An 18243-nucleotide genomic window follows, 5' to 3' on the forward strand; every position below is an offset into this window, starting at 1 on the left:
TTCTAGGTAAAACGAATGTCAATTATATTAGCAAAAATTATCTGCAATTAAAATTGCTGGATTTATTTTGGTAAACTCTAGGTGATATCTACTAAAGCTAAACACGCATATACTCTTAAGACCCCGCAATTCATCCGGAGCCTGTGCTCCACAACGAGAGAGGCCACAACAGTGAGAGGCCCGCGTACTACAAAAAAAAAAAAAAAGACCCCGCAATTCTAACCCTGTGTCTACACAACAGAAGTGAGGGCTACATCCACCCTTCTGCCTGAAGCAACCCAAATGGACAAAGTATATGAAACAGGGAATGATAGTGATCCCTGAGACACAGGACATGAATGAGGCCAGCCCTACAACTGCCCTCGTTTCCGGGTTTGAGAGTTTTCCAGGCTGTAGTGCAAGGAGGAGGAACCCAGGCAGAGATGGTCAGACTCCCTACACTGAGGAGACAGAGCTGAGAGCGCAGGGAGATCAAGGTCATTACAATTCTCAGGACAGAGGAATGAAGAAAGAGAACTACACCCACAGAGAACTCTGGAGACCTGCAGAGATTCGGCCTTGAGTATTTAGCTAAGTACTTCTCACCACAGGTGTGTGAGGAAATTACCTGAGGCCAGAGAAAGAACCACTCAAAATGAATAGAGGAAACAGAACTCCATGCTCCAAAAGGGCTGGCCATAGTGCCTATCCCCACCAGCCAGACTGGAAAACCTCAAGATTCAGGGGACACTGAGGAGACACAGAAGGGTCTTGCCCTATGAGTGAGGAATAATGAGCCCTAGACTGAACAATGCTCTAGTCTTGCTTACAAATGACAATGGTGTATGATTTTATAACATATGGAAAAATAAAATGTGTGACGATAATAGCATAAAGCTCAGGACGGGAGAAAGGGGATGTGAAATACTGGGAGGTTCTTATACTATAGATGAACTAGTATACTATCACTCGAAGGTAAAGCACGTTAAGTTAAAGATGTACGCCATAAACTCTAAAGCAATGACTGAAATAACAAAACAGAGAGTCCAACTAATCAGAGATGGTTAAGTTTTATGTGTCAGTTTGGCTATGGTTAGGCCATGGCACCCCAGTATCTGGTCAAACCTTCTTTTTGATGCTTCTGTGAGGGTGTCTTGGGATTAACATTTAAATTGGTAGACTCCGATTGCACTCCATAATGTGGGGTGGCCTCATTCAATCAGCGGAAGGCCAGAATAGAACAGCAGACTGACTTCTCCAGGGCAAGAAGGAATTGTGGTTTTCAGAGTTGCACTACAACATCAGTTCTTCTCTGGGTCTCCAGCCTGCCAGCCCACCCTGCAGATTTCAGACTTCACAGCCTCCACAATCGCATGAGTGAATTCCATATATAAATATAAACACGTACACTATAAATATTATATATAATATTAATATATACACATCCTATCGGTTCTGTTTCTTTGGAGAATCCTGACTAACCCAATAGCTAATAAGCTAACAAAGAAAACAGCAACAGCTAAAAGAATAAAATACTTAGGAATATATTTAACCAAAAGAGTACAAGGCTTGTATAGTCAAAATCACAAGACATTACTGAAAGAAATTAAAGAAGACTTAACATAAAAACATCTTGTATTCAAGGATTAGAAAACTTAATGTTGTTAAGTATGGCAAAACCCCCAAATTCATCTACAGATTCAAATGGAGAGACTTACTGTGGTCATGGGTTAAAAGACTCAATTTTATTAAGATGTCAGGAGACAAGAATATACAAGAGAGAAAACAAGAATATACAAGAGAGAAAAGACAGTCTCTTCAATAAGTGGTGTTGGGAAAACTGGACAGCTACATGTAAAGAATTAGATTAGAACATTTCCTCACACTATATGCAAAAATAAACTCCAAATGGATTAAAGACCTAAATATAAGACCTGAAACCATAAAACTCCTCGAAGAGAACATAGGCAGAACACTCTGACGTAAATCATAGCAATATTTTTTTTGATCTGTCTCCTAAGACAAAAGAAATAAAAGCAAAAATAAACAAGCGGGACCTAATTAAACTTAAAAGCTTTTGCACAGCAAAGGAAATCATAGACAAAACAAAAAGACACCCTACTGAATGGGAGAAAATATTTGACTGATAAGGGGTTAATATCCAAAATATATAAAGAGGTCATACAATGCAATATCAGAGAAACAAACAACTGGATTAAAAAATGGGCAGAAGACCTGAATAGACATCTTTTCTAAAGAAGACATATAGATGGCCAATAGGCACATGAAAGGATGCTCAACATCGCTAATTATTAGAGAAATGCAAATCAACACCACAATGGGATATCACCTCACACCTGTCAGAATGGCCATCATCAAAAAGTCTACAAATAACAAATGCTGGAGAGGGTGTGGAGAAAAGGGAACCCTCTTGCACTGTTGGTGGGAATGTAAACTGGTGCAGCCACTATGGAGAACAGTATGGAGGTTCCTCAAAAAACTAAAAATAGAGTTAGCATATGATCTAGCAATTTCACTCCTGGAATATCTGAAAAAAAATGAAAACGCTAATTTGAAAAGATACATGCACCTCAATGTTCATAGAAGCATTATTTACAATTGCCAAGATATGCAAGCAACCCAAGTGTCCATCAACAGATGAATGGATAAAAAAGATATATTCTTCTTTAATATTTTGTCATATATATATATATAACAGAATATTACTCAGCCATTCCAAAAGAATGAAATTCTGCCATTTGCAACAATGTGGACGGACCTAAAGAGTATTATCCTTAGTGAAACAAGTCAGGCAGAGAAAGACAAATACTGTATGTTATAACTTATATGTGAAATCTAAAAAATAAAACAAATGAATATATATAACAAAACAGAAACAGACTCACAGATATAGAAAACAATCTAGTGGATCCTAGTGGGGAAGGGGAAGGGAGGAGGTGTAAAATGGGGTATGGGATTAAGAGATACAAACTACTACTATAAAGTAGAAAAGCAACAAGGATATATTGTATAGCAAAGGGAAACACAGCCATTATTTTGTAATAACTTTAAATGGAGTGTAATCTATAAAATATTGCATTACTATGTTGTACACACATGAAACTACAGTAATACAATACTGTAAATCAACTATACTTCAACTAAAAAAAAAAGCCAAAAAAAAAAAAGGATGTCAATTCTTCCCAATATAATCTATAGATTTAATGCTACTGCAATCAAAATTCTGGCAGGTTTTTTAGGTAGACTATGACCAATTGATTACAGAAATTCACATGGAAATGCAAGTGATCTAAAAGAGCAAAAATAACTCTGAGGGGAAAAAAGGAACAAAGTTGGAGGACTCAAACCACCTGATTACATGACTTGTTATAAAACCAAACTAATCAAGATATTATAGTACTGGCATCAAGACAGACACATAGATCAATGGAACAGAATAGAGAGTCCAGTATACAGATCTTCCTTGATCTACAATGGGGTTATGTCTCAACAAACCCACTGTAAATGGAAAATATCTTAAGTAGAAAATGTACTTAATACACCCAGCACATTGAACAACATAGCTTAGCCTAGCCTACCTTAAACGTTATCAGGACACTTACATTAACCTAAAATTGGGCAAAATCATCTAACACAAAGCCCATTTTATAATAAAGTGCTTAATAATAAAGTGTGTAATATCTCATGCGATTTATTGAATACTACACTGAAAGTGAAAAACAGAATGACTGTATGGGTACAGAATGGTTTTAAGTTTGTCATTTGTTTGCTCTCGTTACTGCATGGCTGAGTGGATCTTGGCTTGCTGTCACTGCCCAGCATCATGAGGGAGGATCATACAGCACCTTGCTAGCCCAGGGAAGATCAAAATTCAAAGTATGGTTACTACTGAATGCGCATTGCTTTTGCACCATCGTAAAGTCAAAAAAACATAAGTTGAACCATCATAAGCTAAGTTGGGGACCGCCTGCATATGGAAAACTGATTTTCTTAAAAAATTTTTTTTCCCCTAGTTTTCTTTTCTTTTTTTATTTTACTTTTCTTTGGCTGTGCCACATGGCTTGCAGGATCTTAGTTCCCCAGCCAGGAATTGAACCCAGGCCCCCTGCCGTAGAAGCACGGAGTCCTAACCACTAGACTGCCAGGGATTTCACCGGAAAACTAATTTTTTTCAACAAAAGTGCAAGGGCAATGTAGTGGATAAAGGATCGTTTTTTCAACAAATGATACTCAAACAATTGAATATCCACATACAAAAGAAAAGGAACTTCAGCTCATACTTTGTACCATATACAAAAATTAAGTAAAAAATGTATCAAAAGATCTAAATGTAAAAAGTCTAAAACTATAAAACTTGAAAGAAAACAAGAAAATCTCTGTGACCTTGGGCTAGGCAAGGCTTCTTAGATATGGCACTAAAAGCACAACTCAGGAAAGAATAAATTAACTAGGATCAAAATGAAAAACTGCTCTTCAAGAGAATTAAAGACAGGTCACAAAGTTGCAGAAAATATTTGCAAATCATTGTCTGGTAAAGGACTTGTATCGGAGTATACTTTTGAAAACTCTCAAAACCCAATAAAAAGAACCCATATAAAAAAATGATCAAAAGATTTGAAAAAACACTGTATTAAAGACAACATGGGTGGGAAAAAAGCACAAAAGATGCTCAACATCATCAGCTATTAAGGAAATGAATAGCTGATGAGGTACTATGAGGTACCATTACACACCTGTTAGAATGACTAAAATTCAAAAGGCTGACCATGCCAAGTATTAGCTTGTGCAAATATTCAGAGCAGCTTTATTTGTAATAGCCCCAAACTGGAAAAACCGAAAGATCCATCTCAAAATAATTATGCTGAGTGAAAGGCAGATCAAAAAACAAACAAACAAACAAAACACCCCACAACAGTATATACTATATGTTTCCATTTACATAAAATTTTAGGAAGTGCAAACTTACATATAAAGACAAAGCGTATCAGTGGTTGCCTGAACATATGGAGTGGGATATGGGAACGCTCAGGGCCACGGAGAGATTACAAAGGGGTACAAAGAAACTTTTGGGGAGGAGGGATAGGTTCATTACTTTGTAGTGATGATTTTGTGGGTGCACACATGTAAAAAGTTACTAAACTGTACCATTCAGATATGTGAAGTTTCTTCCATATTGATTATATCTCAATAATGCTATTAAAAAAAGTCACAAAACTAATCCATAGTGATTGTGGTCAAAACGGAGATTACCTTTTATGGAGGTAGAAAGGAACCTTCTAGGGTGCTGGAAAGGTTCTATATGTTGGTACAGGTGATGCTTACATGGGTTTACACACATATAAAAAGCTCATTGAACTGTACACTTAAGATATGTATACCTTACAATATGTAAGTTATACCTAAATAAAAAGTAAACCAATGATAATAATAATGGCAGGGTTTGAGAATTTCCCTGTAGTGGTGCTATGAACTTCTTTGCTACCAATTTGTCATCACCAACACTGACAGATGTATCTCAGCACTTGCCACACACCTAGCTCATTCCAAGGTTAATGTCAGTAAGAGAGTCACACCACCCAGAATGTTCCCCACAGAGGAATAATGTGCAAACTTGTAAGTTTGCTTAGTCTGTTCTGGCTGCTTATAACAAAGTACCATAGACTGGGTGGCTTATAAACAGAAATTTATTTCCCACAGTTCTGGAGGCTGGGAATTTCAAGATCAAGGCAAAAGCATATTCAGTGTCTGGTGAGACCCCATGTTCTGGTTCACAGATAGCTATCTTCTTGTTGTGTCTTCACATGGCAGTAGGGGAGAGAATGCTCTAGGATCTCTTCTTATAAGGGCACTAATCTTATTCATGAGGGCTCCACCCTCATGACCTAATTACTTCTCAAAGGCCCCACCTCCTAATGTTGGGGGAGTTAGGATTTCAACATATAAATTGGAGGGGAGAAGCACAAACATTCAGTCCATAACAGAAGTGAATGTATTCACTGCAATTCTGATACTTGCTTTTATAAAAATCTACCTGTGGGACTTGAAAGTATATCCTACTTGCAAAGCTCTCCACGTAGGCTAATGGTCCCCTTTTCTGCTCAACTCTTTTGGAACCTTTCTCCAGTTACCCCTACTCTTGGTTGAAGCTTCCATCACTCCCTCTTTTCAGACTTCTACTCTGACTGTGAACGTGCTTAATGTTTTCTTTTCCTATGAGAGTCTCCTGTTGACAAGGCCAGTCCTCAAGCTCCATCCATTCTTTTGAGAAATGTGGTAGTGAGTGAAAAGAGGTATGTGTGCTTAGTCCCTCACTGCTTCTCCCATATCTTCCCTGCCCACTTACCACTCTCCAGAAACTGCTCCATGAAAATTAAAATGCCTCCAAACTATGTTACCCAATGGTTTTTCCTTCTGTTGTCACCTTCCTTGTTCCATTGCAGCACTGCCTGCAGCCTAGACATGCTCGAGACAATCCTTCAGGCATTCTTTGGACATAACAAGGCTTTTGGGCACAACAGTTAATGCCAAAGCTCAAAGGTGGCAAAGAGCTGGATATGTTCAAAGAAGAGAAAGACTGGGGAAGCAAAATAGTGAGAAAAGGAATGAATGAATGAGGTCGCAGACACAAGCACGTGCCAGATTGTGAAGGCCCAGGTGGACAAGGCTTTGCAAACATGAAGCTGGAGTGTAATGGGTCTGATTTACATTAAAAAAAAACCTGTCTAACTCTTGTAGGTCATGGTTATGGCAGGAGTGTTCATGAAAGCAGGGAAACCACTTAGGAGCTTCCACACAGAAAAGGGGACAGTGTGTCCCACTCTCCATAGCTGTTGAGCCCCCAGAGAAAATCCTCAAGGTCAATCACCAAGTCCCAGTCATCTTCCTACTCTAATGCCTCATGTACTGTAAGCCACTGTTTATTAAACATCACACTTTGCACATGTCAGAATAAAGATCACTCTCTGATTTGTACTTTTATTTATCTGTATGTGCTATCTCATCTACCACATTATAAACACCCTGAGAATAAAAGATGATGTCTTTGCATACTTCAGGGCACCTGGGACAGTGCCCTACACAGAGTCCTAATTCAATCATGTATCACATGAAACATCTCCATTCCCATCAGAAATAATCAAGTATTTGCTGTATGTACTGATGATTGTGCTTAGCAATATCTCACCCACCCTCCTCTCTTTTTTGGCCATGTCTCTATTTTTCTTTTTCTGTCTGGAGTCATTTAAGGCAATGTCAGGGAAGGAAAAAAAAAAAAAAAAAGAATAACCAGGCACACCTGATTACAAATTCTGACATGTGGTAAAGAGCTGCTTCTCGTGCACAGAAAGCCAGCACCTCCGTGACTTCTGCTGCAAATTCCAAGGTGGAACACATTGTTAAGCACTTCATTACTATTTATGGAACAGCCTAGGAATCATTTCCGAAATAAATGATGCCACTTGTATTAAATGAGTCTTCCTAAGAAAAATCCCTGGGGATCTTTCAATAGCACAGCCTCGATGAAGATTCAGAACAAAAGGAGTAAAACGCCTGACCCTCTGGTGCCGAGTAGAGATACATCTAGCTTCCTCTATCAAATTCCCCACCGATGATCTCCAAATAAATCAGAACATAAGTGGAGGACAAATGGTCTTAGGGAGGTGAGGCACAACTGTGGATATATCAGTTCTTCTCAAAACTCAGCTAGTCACGATGTCCGCAGGCCTCCACTTGCTCGTCCCATGGTATCATTCCTCTCCCTCATACTTACAGCCTAGACCAGGGGCTATTCTGATTAAGGCCAATCTGAACTGGAGAGCAGTCATTGTACTGGGCTGTTACTCTGTGCCAGGGAGAGAAGCAGCTGCTCTCAATAAATGCTGAATGTGGTCACTAAACTCTGTACCCAGGGGCTCAGGGATACAGTTGAGTGCTCACCTAACCCTTCAGTGTATACACTATGGAGTGCAGTTCCTTGGTTTTACTGGATGTCACTGTGTATCTTCACTATGAAAGTAAAGGCATTATATTAAAAAATGAATAGCAAGAGTAAGCATAGTTCATGTGCGGCTGAGAAGAAACTTACTGAAGGATCATGCATGCCAGTAAGTGGACCTACTAACTCTGAATTCTCAAACTCTTTGCATGAAATTAATTTGGCACCAAAACCTCAGTCTACTTGGATTGAAATTTGGGACAGAGGTCACCAACTGTGCATTCCAAGTTAATTTAAATTTGTTTTAAAACTATATTTAGCACTTATAAACCAGGGGCCAAATGTGTGAATTCCTTACATCAACAAAATACTAAAAATTATAACTTCTACTGACCCCTTCAAAAGCAATATTTTGCATTCTTATAGTGTACAAACGAAAGTTTTATTCCGTTTATGACACTAGTTTGATAGGACTAAAGCTCACTTAACCGATCTTACATGTATGATTTGTACCTCTGCCTATGCAATCACAGTGATGTGGAATTACAGAATTGGAAGATGTCTTAAGAGGTTTATTCCCCAGTCTAGGTCTTACCTTTGGGCATGTTACCTTCTCAGTTACTTTATATAGGCTATTTTTCTACCTTTTTTATGTCCATAATAATAATTTACAACTCACCCTAATAGTTGAAAAGCTTCACTGATGAGAAACTCTCCTTTTAGGTGATGATTAAAGCCACTTGCATTTCACATTCTCTAAAGTCATCATTTAATTGGTCTCCAGTGTTCTCCTAGTTAAAACCTTCGCAGTTCCTTCAGCCTTCCCATATTGGGTTTCTTTTTCAATCACTACCACCCATGGGCCTTCACGTTCCCTTTTAGACACGAAACCAGATCTAAGTAGAACAGTTAAAAAATGGTGAACACAATGCAACATGTTCACGTTCAGCATTGGATTGATGTGGGTTTCTATTTGGTTATGTTAGTATTTTTTAAACCCATGATGCTGCATGCTTATGTTCATATTCTCTACTATAAGTATTTACAGACTCGTTTTTTGGTCACATCACCTCTCAAAGAGATTAGAAAATTTTTAATCGACATTTAAAACATTTCTCTACAAGCAACACCAATATTTCACATCCTACTATGTTTTTTTTGCCACTATTTCCACGTGGCAGGTATCATGCCCATTTGGAGCCCCCTGAGGGAGAGAAACTACTTCCTATCCTCACTAGGGAATTTTACACTGTGTGGGCATGGCTTCTGGTCTATCCCTTTTCCATCCCCGCACCCTCGATCAAAGTTCAGGGAAATAGCTTCCTCGCATGCAGGAAACATCAATACTGACCGTCTGTTGAATGACTACTCTGACTATCAGGGAGTGGGGGTTGATGAAAGTGGGAGGATGGCATCAGAAATAAAAAGGCACAAAATGAAAGGCTCTGCACGAAGTCTCTCTGTGTAGGTGTAGAATCGGTAGTTTGCCATGGTTTCAACAATGGCCATGGGGAGGATGGGTACGTGCTGTAGGTCTTGTTCTGTCAAACTGTACATCAGGAATGTGCCAGATGACAATGTGAGGGGTCCAAAGGTCACCAGAACTCTCACAATGCAGCAACCAGCCGAATAGTTACTACTTGCAGAAGCAAATGATAAAAGACCTCATCTCCAGCGTGTGGAAACCACACTGTGCTGCTGCTGTCCAGCCAAGGTCCCCTACTGGATGGTACCCAGAGGGACTGGGGTAAGACCAGATCACATTTTTCAAATGTTAAGATCGCTAACTCAGCAACTCTGATGTCTTCCCATAACTTAGGGTCTAGTCCACTCAAATATCACTGCCTGGGACCATAGACTCAAAATCCTCACCTGGCTCATCAGAGGCAGTGACTCTATAAGAACCTGCCTCCATGGGACAAGTGAGGTAACACAGGCACTGCATCTGCCCTGAGGGGCTTTAGCTGCGATCTGGGGCTTCTTGTTGTTCCCCTAATGGCTACAGGGATCAAATTCCTGATTATCTCCACAAACATCCTAATGCAGGACTTCCTAGACTAGATACAAATTTTTTTTTTTTTTTTTGCGGTACGCGGGCCTCTCACTGTTGTGGCCTCTCCCGTTGCGGAGCACAGGCTCCGGACGCGCAGGCTCAGCGGCCATGGCTCATGGGCCCAGCCGCTCTGCGGCATGTGGGATCTTCCTGGACCAGGGCACGAACCCGTGACCCCTGCATCGGCAGGCGGACTGTCAACCACTGTGCCACCAGGGAATCCCTAGATACAAATTTGTACCAATTTTTCACCATCTGACTCCACAGGCCAAGGAGAGCCATTCCCAAAGCAGCCTAGCTGAGCCTTCAGCGAATCGTACTACCTACAGGTACTGCCACTTCTGTGAAGATGGAAAACTCTCCAGGAAGGAGCAATATCAAACAAATAGAGAAACTAAACTATGCCAAGATTCCCACAAAGATTCATATCTCCAAACACAAACTGTAGTCTATCAAAGCATTCACAGACTCCTGCTCTCTCTCAGCTGCTTTAATTTCATACCTATGGTCACTGATAACTGGGCATGTGCATTTTGGAGTTCCAAGTCACTTGTGACCCTGTATAGACAGATCATACAAGCCAGCACAAAGCCATAAGCACTAACAAAACTGTGCCAATTCCACACAGACTTTGAGGAAGTGACTAACACACATCACAAAGGCCACTTTAGGGTCTGATGTTGTTGTAAGAATAGAATTAATGCTTCTTTCCTACGTGCTTCCTCCACTAAGGAGGTCCACGATGTCACTGAGGGTTCTACGGGGAGAAGCCAGTGTCCAGCCCAGATGAATCGCAAAGCTGCCCTCTTGATGCCTAGCCACCATCACAGTTAGCAAGAAGTCTTTGCAAATGGTGCTGGGTGGGAGTCCTTCCCATTGCTGTTATATGTAGAAGATGCTATCTTGATGGGTAAACCATTCCAAAGCCCTGATAATTCAAGTCTGAATTGTGGATTTTTTTTTTTTTTTTGCGGTATGCGGGCCTCTCACCATTGTGGCCTCTCCCGCCGCGGAGCACAGGCTCCGGATGCGCAGGCTCAGCGGCCATGGCCCACGGGCCCAGCTGCTCTGTGGCATGTGGGATCTTCCCGGACCGGGGCACGAACCCGTGTCCCCTGCATCGGCAGGCGGACTCTCAACCACTGCGCCACCAGGGAAGCCCCGAGGTGCCTATTTTTGATGATGGGCAGGTGCTGAAGATCTCCACTGTCAATTCTGCTGCCCTATAAATGAGATGGGGAAGCATTTATAGGATCCCAAACTAAACTGAGCATACATCGAGCGCTCCGAGTGGGAACATCTCATCTTCAGTAATGGCAATTTTTGAGCGAGAGAGAGAGAGGGGGGAAACCTGCTTTGTTCTTGGTAAAATGCTCACTCCTTCTCTCCTCCTTCAGAGGAAGGAAGATTCGCTGGCCAGTGGTCTGAACTGAGAGGGGCAGGCTCCAGGCTGTATATCAAAGCCAGAGGAGAGGAATAGCCACTCAGATTCTGATGTCCAGTGCTTATGCCCTGATGTCAGATTTGCGTTATAATGGAATTCATTACACTACTAGCCTCCTTTTCTGTCGTTCAGGCATGTTCAAAAGAGGATTGTTGAAAGCCCCGGGCCCAGTTCCACCTACAGGTATATGCCACAGGCTGCATCCCATGCATGGCCACCATGCTTGAAAGGCTTCTGAGAAACCCAACTGGCTTCTAATGTAAACAAGCTTTGTTCACCAAATATAAGCCAAGCAGAAAGCTAGTATGGTTCATGCATTGTCATGGGTGGATGGTCATCTTTATTGAAAGAGTAAAGCTAATTAAATGGCTATTTTTCAGATATGAGAAAAGAGTTGTTTGCTGAGACAAAGAAGTAAAAAGGAATTTATGTGAGAATACATAACATGTTTCCTGCTGGGAGCCTCAGAAAAGTCCCTTTAAAAGAGCCACAGCTCATGTAGGCGTTAACTGATTAGGCTCCATGATGAAGAGGGAAGGTCAGTCAGGCTGAGTAGGGTGTAGGTGAAGCAGGAACTGATGGAGCAAGGGGATGTACTGAGAGCAAGCGAACAGCCATCTTGAATGACCTGATCATAGCGGGAGGAAAGGAATTTTCCTCTACATTTATTGGTTCTTCTGGCTGGTCTAAGAATTAAATTGACATCAGACAGATTAACAGGAGATAATCAAACAAGAGTTTAATAACATGTATTCATGGGAGATACCCAGAAAAACTGAGTCATTAGCCCAACTGTCCAAAGCCCTCACCTTCAATACTATCCTCAGCTACAGACAAAAGAGGATGTTGAGGGTGGAGAGTCAGTTATGGGAGGTTACCAAGAAAAGCACAGTAAACAACGGTGATTGTGATGCAGATTTAAGTCCTTGCCTTCTCCACTGATAAGAATTTCTAGATTTTGTCATCTTTCTCTTCCAGATACAGAGAGGGAGAAACCCTTACAAATGGAGATTTCCTTTACAAATGTACATTTTTCTTACAAAATAGCAACTCCTATTTGGTTTTCAGAGCCCTTCCCATGTCTGCTGTCTCTCAGAAAAGAAAGAAAAAGAAAAAACAACTTAAAACAATTAATATGCCAGAGAGACGTATTTTAGCACGGGAAACTCTGCTCCTGTACCTCATAAACTCCACTGTATCATTCAATCTGTTCCTTATCAGTTCTCATAAATTAAATTACTCTACTGAATTGTTCTATAACCACAGAAGTTTAAGCTTATTAAATAATATGTGTGTTAAAAAAAAAAAATGAGCCACAGCTCAACCTGCTGTCTCCTAAGAGGGAGGGAATGCTCCTTTCTGACATCTGTCATGCTCACTGAATGGCTCTCCAGCAGGGGCCAACGTTTCTGGTATCGAATCACCCCACAGCTCCTCACCTGCTCCATCATGGACCAGAACGGCATTCTAGGCTCAGGATTTGGCCTAGAAAGTAAGCAATGCCCTCTGTGAAGGAAGAAGCTGCTCTCCATGGGAACAAACCTTGCGTCCGTTAGCACTGGACTAGAGCTCACTGAACCCCAGCACTGCTTCTAAGCAGGGCAAACTTCAGCGAGAGAGAGCAATGCACTGGGAGTCAGGGAGCTCTGGTCTTGTGCCCACTCTGCCTACCTGTCTATGGGCATTTTAGACACGTGTCTTTTACCGTGTGGGTCTCAATTTCATCATTTCTAGGATGAAGCTACACTAGGAAGACACCATGTGCCCTGGCCAGCTTTAACAGTCTATGACTCTCGAGTCACATGAAGGCACATTATGATGCCCGTTTTCTCAAGTGTAGGCGTCTCACTGATAGAATGAGAAACAAACTCAGAAAACCATTATACAGATAAAAATAGTAAGATTGATCTTTCTATTAATATAATTAGTTAAATCAATGAATAAAAGCAGAAAATGTAAACAATCCATTCATTTAAAAATGTTGAACACATAAAGGATATCTTGAATTCCTTCTACCCAGTCATTGTTCTAGACTCATTCTTAGATTATTTTTTTTTAAGCAGGGACTTTTTTTTTTTTTAACATCTTTACTGGAGTATAATTGCTTTAAATGGTGTGTTAGTTTCTGCTGTATAACAAAGTGAATCAGTTATACATATACGTATGTTCCCATATCTCTTCCCTCTTGCATCTCCCTCCCTTCCACCCTCCCTATCCCAGCCCTCTAGGTGGTCACAAAGCACCAAGCTGATCTCCCTGTGCTATATGGCTGCTTCCCACTATCTATTTTACATATGGTAGTGTATATATGTCCATGTCACTCTCTCACTTCATCCCAGCTTACCCTTCCCCCGCCCCGTGTCTTCAAGTCCATTCTCCATGTCTGCATCTTCATTCCTGTCCTGCCCCTAGGTTCTTCAGAACCATTTTTTTTTTTTAGATTCCATATATATGTGTTAGCATACGGTATTTGTTTTTCTCTTTCTGACTTACTTCATTCTGTATGTCAGACTCTAGGTCCATCCACCTCACTACAAATAACTCAATTTCGTTTCTTTTTATGGTTGAGTAATATTCCATTGTATATATATGCCACATTTTCTTTATCCATTCATCTGTCGATGGACACTTAAGTTGCTTCCATGTCCTGGTATTGTAAATAGAGCTGCAATGAACATTTTGGTACATGACTCTTTTTGAATTATGGTTTTCTCAGGGTATATGCCCAGTAGTGGGATTGCTGGGTCGTATGGTAGTTCTATTTGTAGTATTTTAAGGAATCTCCATCAAACAGATTGTCAGCCCTGCTGTTTCCCTTTGCAGGGCTGATGAAGCACTGGGATGAGGTGTGGTGAGGGGAGGTCTCTTGGCAGGAAGGGAGAATCGTGGGATGAGAACACTCTTCTCTGGGGAGTGGCAAAATGATATGCTCCTAACTCTCCTAAATTCCCCTAGAGGAATCATAGCTGAATATGAGACATTTATGTAAATTTTCTGTTTCGCTTAAGAAGAATTTAAACTGCCAACACTTGGATCAGAAAGGAGTATGACTACTCTATTTTTCTGGGAAAATCTGAAGGCACAAGTAACAGTCATTCAACAAATATTTACTGCATGCATACTGAAGGCAAAGTGATGGATAAGCAGTGAGGGAGGAGGGAGTTGAGTGGGGGGGGATAAGGACAAGGTGATGCAAGGACAGCCCTACTCCACAGGAGGTTTGCATTTCAGAAGAGAAATGACAAGTCCCTAAGTGCTCAAATATAAGGCAGGGTATGATAAATACCACGATGTAGATTTCTTACCACCAGCAGGTGTGTAATTAGGCGTCTGGAGGAGGGAAAGAACATGCTCTGAATGGAGCTGGGGAGTGGGGTGAGAGGTGGGTTTCTGTAGATGCAAGACGGCTTCTTTAGCAAAGAAGTGTCATCTGAGCAGTAGCCAGAAGGATGGATAAGGCTTATGAGGATCAAGGCAAGAGAAGCAAAACAGATCTGATTTACCCCTCCAACTATCCCTGTGCTTCCATAACTAAAAAGATGACCCTCTTGACTGGGAACCAGAAATAAAACCACCGGAGAGCAGCTGATTTCTTTTAAATTACCTTGACCTGGGATGAATCTCTAAACAACCCATTTCCTGGCCATGAATCCTGGATCCTCCTTGGGGCTCAAACTCAATGTTTAGGAAGTAATTTTGTGCAATACATATTTATATTCAAAAGCAGAACTCTGAGCTTCCTGGTCTTGTTTCCTGGCCTCAACACAAAGGCACAATTATTTTCTTGAAAAGGAAATGATTCCAGTGCCCTTGCCCAGGCTCCAACGACTCACTCCTCCTTGCCCTCAATTTTCTTCCTCTTCTTGAAAGGGCACCCACAGTTATCACTCACGCTAGTTCAGGACAAACTACACAGGGTTTGATGTAGAAGCAGCAATGGTGTGCTTGTGCTCCTGTATAAACAGTGGGAACAATGTTTCTGAGCAAGAACACTTAGAATCCTACTTCCTCTGAGATCTGCCATCCATTAACAATTCAGCTGTAGGGCTAGGTTCATCTCATTTTAAAACGTAAGTCAAGAGCTCCAGACTGGTAATTGGGCATTTAACTGGGATTGCGAAGGCACTTACTGGATTCTAACAGCTTCAACAGGTAATGTTTAAGAACATTGAAAATGAGAGCAATGATGAATCAGATGCAAATGGAAAGTGAATGAATTTTGGCACTATAATTTAACACAACTAACTAGTATTTTGAGCAGAAGATGTTGAGCTTGGTTGGTTTTCTTCAATTTCCTTACGTGCCAGGGGTTATCAAAATATTTTACTTTTTAAGCTTGGCTTCCCCTGTCACAAAACTCCACCTTAAAAGTGTTCAATTCAGGGCTTCCCTGGTGGCGCAGTGGTTGAGAGTCCGCCTGCCGATGCAGGGGACGCGGGTTCATGCCCTGGTCTGGGAAGGTCCCACATGCCACAGAGCGGCTGGGCCCGTGAGCCATGGCCGCTGAGCCTGCATGTCGGAGCCTGTGCTCCGTACCGGGAGAGGCCACAACAGTGAGAGGCCCGCGTAACACACACACACAAAAAAGTGTTCAATTCAATTCAGCAGGTATATATTTGGCCTAATATGCAATTGGGATTGCTTACACCTACAGGGGATACCAAGGAGTCTGAGCGCTATGAACATGACATGGTTCAACTGTAAAAAGCACATTAGAACCTGGCCCCTCACTGGGGCACCCAGAAGACAGTCAGCTAGATGGCTATCAAGCAAGTGAATGGTCCTTTCATGATGATCTTGACCAAAGACCTCAAAGCCATTTATAATGACTGGCAGTGGCTCTTACCTCCTTATTCTTTCCAAAATTTTATTTTACTTATTTGTATTTTAAATGGGTAATAATATTCACGATTCAAAATATATTGAAACTGAAAAAAAACAAAAACAGCAATTCGAAAAGATACATGCACCCCAATGTTCACGGCAGCATTATTTACAATAGCCAAGACATGGAAGCAACCTAAGTGTCCATCGACAGAGGAATGGATAAAGAAGATGTGGTACATCTATACACAATGAAATATTACTCAGCCATAAAAAAGAATGAAATTTTGCCATTTGCAGCAACATGGATGGACTTGGAGGGCATTGTGCTACGTGAAATAAGTCAGACAGAGAAAGGCAAATATCGTACGCTATCACTTATATGTGGAATCTACAAAATACAACAAACTAGTGAATAAAATGAAAAAGAAGCAGACTCACAGATATGGGGAACAAACTAGTGGTTACCAGTGTGGGGTGGGCAGTACTGGGGTGGGGAAGTGGGAGGTACAAATTACTGGGTATAAGGTAGGTTCAAGGATATATTCTACAACACGGGGAATGTAGGCAATATTTTGTACAAACTGTAAATGGAGTGAAACCTTTAAAAATTGTATTAAAAAAACCCACCTCAACCTTGGGGTTAAAACAAACAACAAACAAACAAACAAACAAACAAGAGTAACATACTGAGACATCTTACTCCCACTTCTGTGTCCATATACTCCTATCCCTTCCCTCCTCCCTTGCCGCCTTGCCTGATTCAAATTCAAAAATTGCTTTCTCCTTAGGAGGTAGTTTGATATCTGTTTGAATAGATTTATATGAGCAATACACACTAGTAAGGGAGCTATTATGCCTATTCCCATTCTTGCTGAAATGAAACTGTGAGCCAGATAGAATGACTATTAAAAAGTACACAGTAGCTAAAGTTCTCATTATACTGTGTTTGATCAGGACAACCACAGGCCTCAGTGCTGAAATTGACAAACACGAGAAAAGACTACTGAGAATCTATAACAGAATCAAAGCATGTGAACTCTGAAAAAAGAAAACAAACAATGAAAAACTAATGGCCAAGTAAATTTACACCGCAGGAGCCACGCCACTGAAGTAGGTTAGAAAACATCTTCCTTTTAAAGAAAAGGAAGGAAATTTCTATCTATTCAGTTCATCACCCCTATGAAATAATTAGTAATTAAGTATTACATAGAAAATAATATGTAAGATTGGGTTCATTATGGCTATTGATATCTTCTCTATAGCCTTTATATATAATGTGAATAGAAGTCTTCCTTCTTGGGACTTCCCTGGTGGCACAGTGGTTAAGAATCCACCTGCCAATGCAGGGGGACACGAGTTCCATCCCTGGTCCAGGAAGATCCCACATGCTGCAGAGCAACTAAGCCCGTGAGCCACAACTACTGAGCCTGCGCTCTAGGGTCCGCGAGCCACAACTACTGAGCCCGCCTCCTGCAACTACTGAAGCCCACGCGCCTAGAGTCCACACTCGGCAACAAGAGACGCCACCGCAATGAGAAGCCCACTCACTGCAACTAAGAGTAGCCCCTGCTTGCCGCAACTAGAGAAAGCCTGCACGCAGCAACAAAGACCCATCGCAGCCAAAAATAAGTAAATAAATAAATAAATTTATAAGGAAAAAAGTCTTCCTTCTTAAAAAAAAGAAGAAAAAAATGAACAGAGCAAGAGTAAAGAGTTCTGTACCCTAATGTTTTTTCCTGTAATCCATTTTGCTATTGGGATAAATGCTTAGTATAAGATACTATTGATCGAAAACACCACCCGCCCCCGGCCCCAACACACACATCTCTTGCACTCTTTCCTGTTCCAGGCTGGCTCTCGAGTCTGGATCAATATCTCTTTCATTCTCACTCCACCATCTCATTTGGTACACCTTCACTCACTTGCCGCCATCCAAGTAACCGACTCTGGGTTTGTTTGAAGGCAATTCTATTATAGTCCTAAACC

General features: G+C 41.1%; 1 protein-coding gene across 6 annotated transcripts in view; it reads right to left on the bottom strand.

Moving 5' to 3' along the window:
* STXBP6 (syntaxin binding protein 6) overlaps positions 1 to 18243 on the bottom strand; it is a 263219-nt gene that overhangs the window by 70060 nt on the left and 174916 nt on the right. The window lies entirely within an intron of this gene.

Source organism: Mesoplodon mirus, assembly GCF_964341445.2.
Source record: "Mesoplodon mirus genome assembly, chromosome: 4".
In the NCBI taxonomy this organism is placed as follows: Eukaryota; Metazoa; Chordata; class Mammalia; order Artiodactyla; family Ziphiidae; genus Mesoplodon; species Mesoplodon mirus.